The following is a 12342-nucleotide window of genomic DNA, read 5'->3' as shown; positions in this document are numbered from 1 at the left end:
ATGCGGACTGACTGAATTTTGTAACGCGTATTTGGATTGGTCAATGAACTCAATCCATTTCAATCCTTCCTACCCCTATAAATAAGCGCAGTTCACTGCATTGATTCACCTGTTCTCGGCGCCTCAAGATGTGGACCACAGTCGAATCATCCACCCTTGTTTCTTCAATGATGTTTAGGACGGACATGCTAATGTATGTCCGATCCAAGTGGACAGTTGTCCACAAGTCAGACACCAGTCTGTGGATACGAAGAGTGTACGTGTAGAGACAAGGTTGCCTCAAGAGGACACTGATTTATGGCCCTCGAGTAAGACGCAGCTTGAGGACAAGAAGATACCGCAGATGCCCTTTATGTTAAGGGCATGTTAACATAAACCCAAAGGCCCTTTTCAGGGCCACTCATAGGTCTCGAAAAGAGATTGACTTTCAATTGCCTACTCTATTTTATTTTATTTTAAAAAAAATAAATAAAATCCCATGTTAAATTTCCCTTGACGCTATACAGTCCCACCCTGTTTAAATTCCCTTGACGCTATACAGTCCCATATTCCCATGTTCAATTCCCCTTGACGCTCAACAGTCCCAAAATCTATTTCCCATGTTAATTTCCCAGGGTTTTTCGTCCATGTTAAATTTACATAGACGCTAAACAGTCCCAGGGTGGTTAATGTTAAATTTCCATTGACGCTAAACAGTCCCAGGGGGTTCTGTAATGCTAATTCCCATTGACGCTGAATCGTCCCCTATTACTACTCCTAACCCAAGAAAGGTTAAACAGCGAAATAAAGTAAATGTGGACCCTCTACTTAGGTACAGCCTATCTCAATTATGTTAGAACTAGTTTAACGAGGAACGACACATATTTAATCATATACATAAAACATTAGGTATATTTTTATTTAATAGACTTAGTACACCGTTCTCTCGTCGAAATTCTAAAATTGATGATGAAAACTAATCATAACAATAATCTTAGACGTATGAAGTCGAAAACATCTATGTTATGACAACTGGGATATATTTGATGAAGATTGCCGTCCCTACATACAGATAAAATATATATAGCATGCATACAAAATAGCACTGATACACAAAGCACATATGGGATATAGCAGATTTCTGGCAAAGATCGTCAAAAACAAACAAGGGAAGGAACTCTGATAGGGAGGATCAAGCCACTTTATCGGATTAACCCTTTCGAATATACTATGATACCAAACATACCCCATTTAAATTGAGCTTTAAACTGAAAATTTTGATCTAAGTTCTTTTTCTAAATAAAACACTGTTGTGGGTAACACTAATACATAAAAGCACTTTATTTGTTTGGTCAAGTGGGGTGGGGGGCTATGTCTGGTGACCCCCCATAGTGAAAGACATCTAAAGCTCCGAGCCCCCAGTCAGCATTGCCGACGGTTAAATGATTGAATATACAAAAATGTGAAATTCAACGAATAACAATTTAATGACAATTCACTAGTCAAATGATTAACATTTCCCAAGTACTCTCCTTGGGCTCTACCCTGTGATAGTGTATTGCATCACTTGATTAGTAGTGTGAGATAGATTGCCACCTTTCCTTGTATTCTACTCATCTGTGTATTATTCTCACCTTTACCTCCCGTCTTTCTCCATATTCCTTCTCCTTCTCTATACACATCCTTTACCACTTCCTGCTCCTCGACTCTCTCACCCGTTTATACTTGTCGACTCCAACTGCTCTGCTAGTCTCACTTCCGTATCTCCTCAGAGACTCGTGACTCAACTAAAAAAAACCGCAAGTTCTGTCCCCCCCCCCGCCCAAAAGTTTCCTGTGAAAACACAAGGACGGTACCATATTTTTCTTAGCCCTCATTTCACACTAAACTCGGCCTATCATCATATAACGGCTATTAAATTTCTTTGGTCACGCATTCATTCACATCGAAATATTCATACGTTCTTGTAATGTAAAACAACGTTCTTATAAAAACATGCTAAATTGCTTCCCATACCTACATCAGTAATTTGCGTCAGATCAGTACATATTCCTAAACCCATAATACTAAACTTTCTTTAAATTACAACTGATATAAAGTACACAAACACTCAAATGTCCCTGCTCTGATATATCCATACATCCATATTAAACATATTAAGTGTGTAAGACACTTCAACCATTTTCCAAATTCACAATTCAAGCATGTGTAAATTTTAAGATATCACATTAATAAATGCACTAGTTTACTACGAAGTAACCCATTAACGAATCACAAAATTCTGACCACAAGCTAACAATCTACATAATTCTCTACATAATACTCAAATACGCCAGTAAAGTAACACTATAAAGGTCATTCTACTTATTAAACGATCCTAATAATTAAATATACATACTACACATAATTAGAATTACAATGCCGTAATATTCTGCAAAACATCGAGCAAATAAGTTACTGACCTTTACGAAGCTTTGTCTTTCCTTAGAATCTCCCTCCTTTTCCTGCCAAATTACGAGTGGCTGCCTCGGAATAACCCTATATTGCTCAGCAATCTTCCTATGCGAGAAAAAATTTTCGCTTGCTAGTTCGAAGTCATAATTCGGATCGAAATTGTTATCACAATTCCGATTGGTTGATGCTTTTTCCCGATCCAATCAAACTTAGCCGACAATACATTTCTCGCTGTCTGTCCACGTGGGGACGGATTTAGAACACACTCCGTTCCCTCGCGGGTTCCTCTGGCCATAGGTGCAAGCTGTAACACATAGGTGGGAAGTTGCACGATCCTTTGTGCCGATTCAAGATGTCGGGTCTTCCCTCTGGTCACGATAACCTTGCGTAAGAGATTAACTCTGTAAAACTAGGATGAATGAGGATGCAGATTTCAATGCTACTGACCCTATTCAGTATTTTACTTCTATTTTAACCGAGATTGCAGAGGAATGCATCCTTAAGTCCTCACCGAACTGTAAAAGGACTCTAAAACATTGGGTCACTAAGGAGTGTAAGGAAGCCATTAGACAACGCCGAGAAGCTTTGAAAAAATTTAACAATCGTCCGACGCCCGAAAATTTAGGTTCATATCGTATTCTCCGGGACAAAGCTCGCCGCAAAATAAAAGAAAGTAAACGAGCATCATGGAGTAAATATATTCTTTCTCTATTAAGAAAGTTTGGGACACTATTCGTAAAATAAACGGAAATAAAAAACAGTTCTCTCCGACATCTGCAACTTAACAATAATACGTCTATTTCAAAACGAGACATAGCAAATATTCTTGCTGACAGCTTCTCTAAAAGTTCCTCATCATCTAATTATTCAGAAGGCTTCCGAAGATTAAAAACTCAAAAAGAAAAGTCACGTTTAACATTCACATCCAACAACTCAGAAACTTGATTGATTGATTAATTGATTTACTTTTAACGGTACATCAGCACTGCTAGGCTATTTAGCGCCAAAACAAATGTTATATGTACAATCTTTTAAAAATTATAAACAGTCTCATATCGACCAGCGATATAAAAAACGAATAGTTGAAAATTAAACGATAAGATGGTAACGGTGCAAAATAAAGCTACCCGATCAACGGGGGATGGAAATGGTGTATGTTAATGAAGAATGATGAAAAGGTATCAAAAAGGGACGGTATATATATTGCATAAAAGTGCACCAGGTGATAGCATAAAAGCTGGAGTTTAGAGTAAATATTCTCTGCTTTCAAAAACTCTATAATACGAGTGATGTTTATAGTATCAAAAAGTTCCTTCATATTATGCACATTGTAATACTGATCGCGCGTGGGTTGCAGGTCAAAACACTCTATCATAAAGTGCTTAACAGTGAATGGTTCATTGCCAGAAACGCATTCTGTTGGGTCTTTACCTTTTAGTATGTGGTAGTGGGTTATATAAGCATCACCGATTCGAATTCTTGCAATGACTACCTCCTCCCTACGCATGGTTCTGTAGGATGGAGTCCATTATCCTAGGGTTGGCTTGATGGCGTGAAGTTTATTATTTACTACATCATTACATGATACCTGCCACTGCCGAAAAAGCAGGATTCAGAGGGTTTGATTTTACTTTGAGAGCATACTGTGCGGAAAGCATTTCTCTACGATGCGATAACGGTTGTTCGTTCGCTTCAGCTAGTTAGATTTCACACGGTGATGTTTTAAATGCTCCCAGAGCGAGTCTTATTCCCTGATGATGAATTGGATCAAGCATTTTCAAATATGACTTTCTGGCTGAACCATACACAACGCAACCATAGTCCAGTTTGGAGCGTATATACATTGAGTATGACTTTTCTATCAGCACCCCAGACAGCGTGCGCTACTACTTTAAGTGGATCTAGTGATTTTAAGCATTTAGCCTTCAGGTTCTTTTGGTGTGGAATAAAGGTCAGTTTTCTGTCAAAGATAAAATCAACTTGAATAAGTGTTCCGTCTAGCGTGAGGTTAGGTTCATCGTGATGTCTTCGTAAATGACAGAAATGCATGCATACTGTTTTGGATTTCGAGAATTTGAAACCGTTTGCACTGGCTCAATTTTGAATCTTGTTTATATTTTGCTGTATTTGTTTTTCAATTGTATGCATGTGCTTTGATCAATAACATATTAATAAATCATGAACGTATAACGAGCAATCCACCCCGGGAGCTAAACACTTGGTGATGCTATTAATTTTGATGTTAAAAAGCGTCACAGATAAAATACTGCCCTGGGGCACACCCACCTCTTGCTCGTGCAGATCTGACAGGGTAGAGCCCACTCGTACTTTGAAGTCTCTGCCTGAGAGAATGTTTGATATGAAAGAGGGCAGACTGCCTTTTAGACCTAGATCGTGCAGGTCATTTAGTATCCCGTACTTCCATGTCGTGTCATAGGTGTTTTCTAAATCAAAGAAAACAGCTACTAAATAAATAAATGTTTTCAGTCTAACCAGATGATCATTGGTGCTACGGCCATATCGAAACCACTTTGGAAAGGAGATATTAAATTGTTAGTTTCCAAATATCATATAAGCCGAGAATTGATCATTAGTTTCATTGTTATGCACACGCAGCTTGTGAGTGCAATAGGTCGATAGTTGGTAGGATCTTCGCTATCTTCACCTGGTTTGGGAACTGGTATTACTGTTGCTTCTTTCCAGATTTTAGGTAGATTACCAGTAATCCATAAATCATTGAAGAGTTTCAAAATAAATGTTAATGATGATTCTGGAAGGTGTTTAAAAACTGGTAATGTATTTCTTCAGGCCCAGCGGATGTATCATGGGCTTTATCTAAAGCCTCCATAAGCTCTGATACTGAGAACAGTTGGTTATAACTTTCCGAGTTGTTGGATGTGAATTTTAAACGTAACTTTTGTTTTTGAGTTTTCAATTTTTGGAAGGTTTCTGAATAATTGGATGATGATGAATTTTTAGAGAATGTGTCAGCAAGAATATTTGCTATGTCACTTTTTAACTAAAAATGTTATTGTTCAGTTTCACATGTCGGAGAGAATTGTGTTTTCTGTTTACGGTTATTTTGCGGATCGTGTCTCAAACTTTCTTAATAGAGGAACGAGAGTTTAAAGAAGAAACATATTTCTTCCATGATGCTCTTTTACTTTCTTTGATTATGCGGCGAGCTTTGATCCGGACAATACGATATATATTTAAGTTTTCGGGCGTCGGATGATTATTACATTTTTTCAGTGCTTCTCGGCGTTATCTAATGGCTTCCTTACATTCCTTAGTGACCGAAGGTTTTGGGGTTCTTTTACAGTTCGACGAGGACTTGGGAATGGATTCTTTTGCAATCTCTATTAAAATAGAAGTAAAATGCTGAATAGGGTCATTAATGTTGAAAACTGAATCCTCATTGAGCCTAGTTTGACAAAATGTTTCAAACGTAGCCCAGTCGGCCTTCTTAATATTCCATTCTGGAGTTGCGTCATTAATTGTAAATTTAATATTTTCAAAGGAGATTGGAAAGTGATCACTGCTGTGAAGGTCATCAGCGACCTTCCATTCATAGCCCAAAGGAGCAGCGAAGGGGATCAAATTGTCAAATCGATGCACGTGTATGTACCCGTTCCTGGGTGTAAATATGTCGGTGTTTTGGTGTTATATAAACACAGATCGTGTCTAGAAATAAAGTCTTCAACTTTGTGACTTCTGTCACTTATATGATTGGATCCCCATATAATGTTATGGGGATTAAAATCCCCGAGTGAAACAAATGACGCGGGAAGCTGTTGAACAAGATTGTCTAATTCGTTTGGTGCTAGGTTAGTGTTTGGTGGTAAGTAAATAGAGCAAAATGTAATCACTCGATGTAGAGTGACGCTTACAGCAATGGCTTGCAAATTTGTGGTTAAAGGAATGACGCAATGACGGGCTCTGTTGTTTACAATAACAGAAACTCCTCATGAGGCCCTGTCAACATTTTGGGAGTAGGTGTTTCTTGAAGGCATAGTACCGCTGGATCATGTTCGTTTAAAAGTAGGAGAATATCATTGTAATTTGCTTTAAGTCCTTGAGAGTTCCATTGTATGATGGTGTTCTTCATTATCCTTTTAATTGAAGATTGTGGACCTAGGTTAGACTTTTCGCGGAGGCAATTTGTGTGGTTATTTCTCTGGAGGAAGTACGGGGGTGAATGTTTTGTTTGTAGGTCTGGAGCTCATGGAGCTGTTTTTTCTGCATCCATGCTCTCAATATCTCCAAACCTGTTATAGAGTTTGATGGGGTCATCTGACCCCTTTTGTTGCTTGTTTCCGTGAGATTTGTTTTTATTTTTTGGTGATTTCGGTGGTTGGGTATTATTAAATGTAGTCTGGGTAGATGTATTTTTATGTGCTTGGTTGCGGGGGGGGGGGTGTTTGAGCTTGGTGTTGAATCGGGTGTTTATGTTTGTGTTTGAGCGTCCTTTGTTGTTTTCGGAGTGTTCTTCGCTACAGTGGAGAAGGAAGGGCCAGGATGGGCTATTATGGCCTGAACGAGTTTTCTGGCTTCTGGATAGGGTATGTTAGATGTATATTTACCCCCTGTATCTCCTTCTCCTGTTTCCAGGTATCACAATCCTTGGAACTTGCGTTGTGTTCCTTTCCACAGTTGATACAATGCGGATTTGCTTTACAATCAGATTCCTGATGAAAATTGTCTCCGCATCGGCCACATAATTGGCTTTTTGCGCAGCGGTCTTCGTGATGGCCGTATTTCTGACAATTATAGCATGGAAGAGGGTTTGGGATGTAAATCTCGACCTTCACTTGCAAAAAGCCAACTTTTACCACTTTGGGTACAGTTGGCCTGTTGAAGGTGAGTACAATGGTGTTGGTGTCCTGCAGATTGTTGTTACCTTTAATACGTATTCTTCGAACTGCAGTGCAGTGACACCTTCATTTTTCATTCCTTCAATGATATCTGAGTCGGTGACTCGAGCCAAGTCACGACAGCGAATCACGTCTTTGGACGTATTGAGTGTGGTGTGAGCGAATGTGGTCACTGGGATATCAAAGATAGTTTTCATTTTCTTGATATTATCTGTTTGACCTCGTCGCTCACATTCAATAAGAAGACAACCCGATTTCAACTTTTTAATGCTTTTTGGTGTGCCAATCGATCCTGTGATAGTCTATTCGATGACAAATCGAGAAAGTGAGGCAAGCGGTTTTGTGGCATCTTTAGACTGTATGACCATGAAGCGTGGAAATTACTCCAGACTACATGGTTCGTCGTCAGAGTTTGATAGGGTTTTCGATCGTTTATTTTGATTTGTGTTGCAAATTATCCACGTTGGCTTAATTAAAATTTAGCACCCGTGCTCCGCGCCCACCATGGAGCCCAGCAAGGGGACACTTTTCAAGTGCCAGTGATACACAGATGCCATACTTAGTTGATAAAATTACCTTTGATTTACCCGTGAAGTAGCCAGTTTCTAGGGTCGGTAAAATTACCTCCCGATTGAGCCGTTAAGCCACCGCCTTCTAGGAAGTCTTCTAAGACTTGGGAAAGGGAAATATAAATAGTAGACTATAGGGGCAACGGCGGTATGAAGAGAGATACAAGGAGTACGATAAAGGTGAGAGAGTAAATAAAGACTTCCTAATGCTTGGCGTGACCAGCCGATTTGTCGAGACCGGGCCCATCCGGACCACCCGTCTAAGAGAAGAAGAGGCCAAAGTAGTGTATTGCATGGGAAGCCTCTGCTCAACTACCAGGATCCTTTCCTCCCCCAAGACGGGACGCAACCCACGGCAAACAGGTTGCCTCTACTTAGCCACCTTTTACGACACGTAGCGAGGCACGTCGGGCCAATTCTACAACCGGACCGCAAGGGGAATTATGGATATTTAAAGAGGAGTTGATGTAATTAGGTTAGACCTTTCGCGGTGAATGATGTGCTTATTTCTCTGGAGGAAGAAGTCTATTAAATTTTATGTCGTAGGTCTGTTGTGCAGCTTTATGGGGTGATTAGACTCCTTATATTGCCTTTTTGTTTGCGATAATTTTTACTATTTGATGATTTTAGTGTTGGAGATTTGTTGAAGGTTGTTTGAATCGACGAGCTTTTTATTGGTTTAAAATGTGGTGTGTCTTTGCTGGATGGCTTGTTTGTGTTTGGGCACTTTCGTTTTTTTTTAATTTTCTTTACTGCAATTCAGAAGGCCTGCCCAGGGAGGGACGTTTTAGCTTGAACAAGCTTTCTGGCCTCTGGATAATGGATGCTGGAAGTGTACTTAACCCTCCGCATTTCTTTCTCCAATTTCCAGAATTGGCGTGGTGCTCCTTTTCACAGTTGACACTGCGCAGTGGCTATGCTCTCGGATTCCTGACGAGAAGGGTCTCCGCATCGGCCACATACTTGTCTTCTCGAGCATCTCTCTTTATGATGGCAGTATTGTGGACATTTGAAGCATTGACTTGTTAAAATCCAATTCGGACCACTTTATTTACTGTTGGTTTGTTGAAGGTGAGTATAATGGTGTTGGTCTCCTGCATATTGTTATGTTAGATATGAAGTCTACGTAATGCACCTTGATTTTTTATCCCTCCAATTACTTCTGTGTCGCTGATTCCAGCCAAGTCAAGGCAACGAATGACGCCTTTAGCTGTATTTAGTGATACGTGTGTGAAAGATGTTTATGAAATATCGAGAAATGCAATTTTATTTTTATATTCTCAGTACGTACTTTACGTAGGCACTGTACAAGTAGACCACAGTATATCAGTTTTTCTTAAAAACACTTTTGGGTTTGCAGGCTAACATATTTCCATAAAGTAGGTATTTTGCTTTAGAGTAAAAAAATTACAATTGCTGCTTGAAGTAGTACATTTGCAAGAATGTAATAATTGTCAAGTAGAAATGGCTCCAAGAATAAAATAGCGGCAAAAAGGTACAATATTCCAGTTGGCGAGTACAAATATGACAATTGTGAACAATATTGTTAACAGTTCCCGTTCTTTAGACGACGTTCTTCTCATGCTTCATGTTCTGTTTCCACTAACATTGAACATAGACAGCACCCTCAGCTAATAAAAACGTTAATTCATAGCGATTTGGCTATGCGTCCGTTTTGCATAAAACTTTGATATTGATAAATTCCACAAACCGGCTCCTTAAACGTCACTGGTAGCTTGACGGATATCAATTCATTAGCTCAGAACTGAAGCATGGATGTATGATAAAAGGACTGTCTTAGATCAAAGTCAAGTTATACCCTGTGCACCTGTTCCGATAAATGTTTCTCTCTCCCTTTTCTGATAGAGAAAATCGTTTCTCTGTCATCAAGTGTGTACACACAGACAGGGAGTATCCAATATTCTGGAACCGATGTGGCCATCACATGTTTGGCTGGTAGGTGGTCACTTTAAAGTTTTCATATTCTCCAGACTGCAATGCTTCTTTCAATACATCAAAGTTCGCCACTAGACTGGTACGATAATTCAGAGTCAATCCTTTCACTTTACACTCCGTGTGCACATCTCCTTGCTTGTCCCGGTATTCGCAGCTGTAATTTGTAGGACCGTCACTCGCGAAACTTAACATTTTCTCGTCGGGGTGTTCGTCTGTCCAGGCACCTAAACGGTCTCCTTCCATGTCAGGGTGATTTTGACCCGGGTACTCAATGTAAATACAACTGTCCGTGTCAAAGTACAGGACGCGTTCCCCTAACAGTTCTAAAGCTTCGTACAATTTTAAGCGAGCATGATCTGTCACGTAAGCCGCAACGGTGACATTTCCAAATGCGTAGGCTTCTACAAAGTCCAGATCTTCTTCGTAATTGACCAAGATCAAATCCTCACGAACGAAGTCCACGTGTTTCATGTATTTGGTTTTGTCGTGAATCATCTGGAAGTAGCGGGAAGGTTCTGTCAAATACTCCGTCTTGGGTAAACACGGTCGTTGTGCCATTTTACCCGACAAGCAATTTAACATCATTTGGCAAACGATCTCCAACCTTCGTTTGTCTCGATGTGGTCTAAAGTGATACCTTCCTGCTCCCAGTATTTGCCTTTGAATTTCTTTTCGTCCTCGGGAGTGTGACACCAGGAAGGATAGCCACTGACCTATTGATTCAGTTTCAAAAAGACATCCACGTAGTCTGCGAAAATGCCTTTCTGAGTGGGGTCACCCATGTGGTATTGTTTTGTCTTGGCAAAATGACAAATTTCGTACACTTCTAACAGTTGGTATCCCATGTCCAGAGCTTTGAACAATTCCACACTAACCCACGTTCCCGTCAAGGTACGTTCTTCCTGGCTGTGCTGACAAGGCTGATCTTGGTTGCACGTTTCGGCACAAGTACATCACAAGGGAAACATCAGTTTGCCTTGACAATGGTAAGGTTACACAGGATGGTACAAGTCCGTGGGAGGCAAAACTTTACTCTTGATAAAACCTTCGTATTGTCGAATGTTTTTCAGGTCAATGTGTTCCGTCAGCAATTGCGGGTGCCCTGCAGGAAAGAGACAATATTTGCACACGTAGGGATACAGCGAACACACGTCCAAGTATTTGATTTCTTCTCCTTTCTCTGCGTCGGCTTGGTACAACAAACAGGTGGCATTAGTCCTTCCTCCGTACAAACTATCCCTCGGGTTCAGCGGGTCCACCCACTGGTAACTTTCCACGATACGTTTAAACTCGGGATCGATTTTCAAACGGTGATCGTACTCGTGTTCCCACATTTCCACCACTTGGTATCCTTGCTGTTCTAACTTCAGCCGTCGCTGACAAGTGTCCTGGTACAAGTATTCCATGGTTCGTTGTAAAAACTGATTTTTAGTGTTACGATCAGGGTAGCAGGCGGGACATCCGTGAAATAAGCAACCGTTACACGATCTTGGGGTTTTCTAAGTCCCAGCCATCTACCGAATACGCTCCGATGGTTTCTTCGCCCCTCCGTTGCGGTCATGCTGAATCCATTTATCTTCCTTGTCGCACAAGTAATGTAACCAACGTAGGGCTCTGACCGAGCATTGACGTTTGACAAAGTTGGTCGTTTGAGGGCTAATGACAGCCAGGGTGTTTTCAGGCATGAAACGTTGCCGGTACACTAAGGAACACGCTTTGGCAATGGTGCAAGCTTCTTTCAAAGGATCGACCCCTCCGTGTTCCATGAACAGTTCTCGAAATTTTCCACAGCAACGTCGTAAAATGTCCACGTCGGAACGACAATACTTTAACATTTCTTCCTGAAAGTCGAAAGGGTCAGATGTATGGGTCTGGTACCAAGCGTAGAAAGCTTCTCGTTGTTCAGTACGCAAGTTGTCGTAGTCTTTAGCCTCAGGCAAATGGGGTAGAACGGCATGTTGATTGGCTTCGGTATTGCAAAAGTGTGGAAAATAACCTTTAGCCATTTATGTCATTCCAAACGTCTTAGGCATTCGACTCAAAGGCATGGCTCAGTAACTCATTGAATCTTTAAACTGTACTTGTCCCACTCGCATGAAAATGATTTTGGCTCCGTTCAAAGTGACTTTAGGACCTTCGGTGCCTTGTTCCGTATAGTATCTGAGAAGAAACTGTCCATTGTATCCCGATAAATTGTGGGCCATGACTGTGGCATGACAATGACAATCTCCGTATCGTTCGATGTCCTCTTGGCTCCATGTTTCGTCAATGGGGTCTAAGATCCATTGAGCGAAATCGGCTAGCGTGTTCGGACCTCGATAGATTTTTTCACGACCTCCAGGAATCTTACTGCAGTGAGGGTAATGACTTAAGATAGGTTCTTGAATGCACTTCTCACACGCTCGATGAGCCACACAGAAATTAGGAATGTGAATGACAGTCTCTTGCATGCATTCGAAATCGAAAAAAGATGAAATTCCCTTTTTTCTTGTGGTCATCATCTTTCTCTT

The sequence above is a fragment of the Sinohyriopsis cumingii genome, chromosome 17 (genome assembly GCF_028554795.1).
Source record: "Sinohyriopsis cumingii isolate HCF-2022 chromosome 17, ASM2855479v2, whole genome shotgun sequence".
Lineage (NCBI taxonomy): Eukaryota > Metazoa > Mollusca > Bivalvia > Unionida > Unionidae > Sinohyriopsis > Sinohyriopsis cumingii.
The sequence above is the reverse complement of the archived record's forward strand: the minus strand, read 5'-3'. Positions refer to the sequence as shown.